This window comes from Haliaeetus leucocephalus, unplaced genomic scaffold, assembly GCF_000737465.1.
Source record: "Haliaeetus leucocephalus isolate CR32 unplaced genomic scaffold, Haliaeetus_leucocephalus-4.0 Scaffold160, whole genome shotgun sequence".
NCBI classification, from domain to species: domain Eukaryota; kingdom Metazoa; phylum Chordata; class Aves; order Accipitriformes; family Accipitridae; genus Haliaeetus; species Haliaeetus leucocephalus.
Genome location: NW_010972596.1, coordinates 1,715,289 through 1,718,170, shown reverse-complemented (window position 1 = coordinate 1,718,170; position 2,882 = coordinate 1,715,289).

The following is a 2,882-nucleotide window of genomic DNA, read 5'->3' as shown; positions in this document are numbered from 1 at the left end:
GGGCTGGGCGGGTGGGTCCGGCTTCGGAGGGAGAAGGACTTTCTGCGCGACGGAGCGAGATGCATTTCCCCGGGCTTCGGTTGCGTGCCTGCCAGCGCTGCTGCGTGCTGGCAAAGCGGGTAACCCCGCTGCAGCAAACGCTCCGGGGAGCCACGCCGGACAGACAGGCAGGGACGCGAGTCCCAGGACGTTATTTCCACCCGGGATCTAAGGAAAAGAAGAGGCTTCGCCCCGCGACGGCGGTTCCTCGGGGGCGGAGGGCCCGCCGCAGCCCCCGCCCGGACCGTGGGTGGCGGTGCTGGCCCCCTGCCCGCGGGGGCGGCCGGGGACCCCCCCCCGGCAAGCCCGGGACCTCGGTGGCGGAGAAGGGATGGGGGGGGCAGGGGCCTGGGTTCCTGGCTGCGTCCCGGGAAAGCCGGTAATTCCTCCCGCAGGGAGCAGGTAGATCTTTAAAAAAAAAAAAAAAAAAAAAAAAAAAAAACCAAACAACAAACAACCAAAAAAACCCTAATCTGAGCAAAATGAAAACGGTAATTGCCTGCTAACGTTAGGAGCTTCCCGGAGGAGGGACTTCAGCAAGGCTGCCAGGAGGATTTAGTAGCCGGATCCACGACAAACAACGCTGACATAAACTCTGCTCGGGGAGGTAAATACAGGACAGCTCGGGTTTCTGTAGGAGAATAGCACGGGAGGCTTGTGCCCCAGGGAAAAAAGAAAAAAACAAAAAAACAACCAAAAATAAAACTATCGTAAGGCAGCAGGAACGATTTCCAGAGTGAGCAGTAATTACAAATCCAGCGGCACCGACGCGTGACATTAAATATTTCTGTGCAAAACCCCAAGACAGCTCGGAAAAGCACCAATATCCCCGGGTGATGAACGCTATTTGAGCGGGGATCCAAACACCCGCCCTGGAGCCTGTTCCCCCGTTTCGGAGGTGGTTGCAGGCGCATCTAGAGCAGCTGCAGCCCAGGCGAGGTAACACGGCCTTTTTTAAGTCAGACCTAGCAAATCTCTCCCCCCCTCTGAAAGGCGATTTCTGCAGCGGGGCAGCGGTCCCGGGAGCCCGAGGGTCCCTGGTGGGAGCGGGCCTGGCCCTCGCAGGTCCCCCCGGGTCCTTACAGCACAGCCAACGAAGGGAAGTTTTGGGGGCTTTTTATCTTGGTTGTTTTTTTGTTTTTTGTTTTTTGTTTTTTTTTAATCTAGAAAACCCCACGCCGAGCAGTGAGTCCGCTCCCAGATTTCTAAAGCGCTTCTGCTTCAAATCGCAGCCGGGAGCCGCAGGCTGCTCCTGCTATTCCACTTCTCCCGAAATGCCCCGATACTTCGGGGGGAGGTTGTGGGTATTTTTGGTCAGAACCCATCAAAAGGACGGTCGCCGGGAATTCGTCCCAAGATCCCGGGAACTGCCTTTGCCTTTCCCGCCGGCGCTGGCTTCTGTCGCGTCTAAGCAGCCGCGGAGCTTTTAGCAGCTCTGCGAACAGGGGCATGAAAGGGATGTCCCGGTAGGGCAATGAGGCATGAAATCCCGCTGTTCCTTTACGTAGCAGCAACATCCAAATGAAAGAGCAAACACCCGACGTGCCACCAAATATAATTGCATAGATGGAGGGTATTAGCGGGGAAAAAAAAAAAAAAAGAGCTGGCGCCCGTTTCTCTTTCGCCACGGCCCTTTCTCGCACGCAGTCCCGCAAAAGAACCCCACCTGTACCTTCAGCAGGATTGAACCGAGCGGAAAACTGAGTCACTGGCACCCGTGGGCTGCTAAAATAGAAGGCGGCCGGGGCAAACGCGGCCCCGGTGCTGCCGAGCGGAGCCCCGCCGGGAAGGTGCCGGCTCCCCCCGCCGAGCTCGCTGCCTGCCCCGAAAGAAAAGCCGGAGCCATCTCTCCCTCCAGCTCTTTTTCTCCTCCTTTCCCGACCCACCGGTTCCTCCACCTCCCCGGACCGGCACAGCACCGGTGACCGTCGCCTCTTCGGAAACCCGGCGAGATGAGGGGCACGGCGGCCCCGACGCCACGGTGAGGGTCGCGGGGCCACGCCGCCCCGACCCGGGGAGAGGACAAAAAAAAAAAACCCAAACAAAACTCCTCGCCGCTTCATCGTTTTGCGGCGACGCCGGTCGTCGCATCCCGATTTTCTCTCCGGCAGGTGCTGCCCCCGCCGCAGCCCCGTTCCCCGGTGCCCGGCCCCGGCTCCCTCGGCCAGCCTGGCGGCAGCAGGGACGGGAGAAAAATGTCCCCAGAAAGGGGACGGAGGCGGGGGGAGAGGCACCGAAGGTGAGGGATTGCGTTTCTGCGGAGAACGTAGCCCTCCGAGTGGATGTATTTTGTCAGGAATCCGGAATTAGAACACGCAAGACAAACAAACGGGGAGGGGGGGAATCCCGGACAAAAGCAAAATAAAACCCGCCTGCTACAGATCCTCCGGTAACCGAGCCGCTAAGCTTCCTCCGAGTCCTTTCCAGCCGGGATTATCGCCGTGCTTTGGCTCCCGGCCCTGCGAGTGCCCGCTGCCCCACGGCGCGCCCGTGGGAGCCCGGCGGGACGGGACGGCGGGGGCCGCTCGCACGGCCGGGCCGGCACTTACACCTTTCCCGGGATTTGCACCCTTCCCGGGATTTGCACCTTTCCCGGGATGTATTTACACAACCCTCAACCCCGCGCTTGCGTGCCCTGCGAGACGCCCCGCGGCACCCCACGGGCGGCGGCCAGGTCTACCCAGCACCGCCAAGGGGTTTGCAGGACGGGGCGGGGGGGCTGATCCAGCTCGGGGCTTAGGGACCAGGAGCAGCAAGGACCCCCCCCCAGAAAGCCGAGTGGGATAGCGGGGAGTGGGAGGGCTAGGAGCCAGGCGCATCTGCCCCCGCTCCGCTCCCCGCCT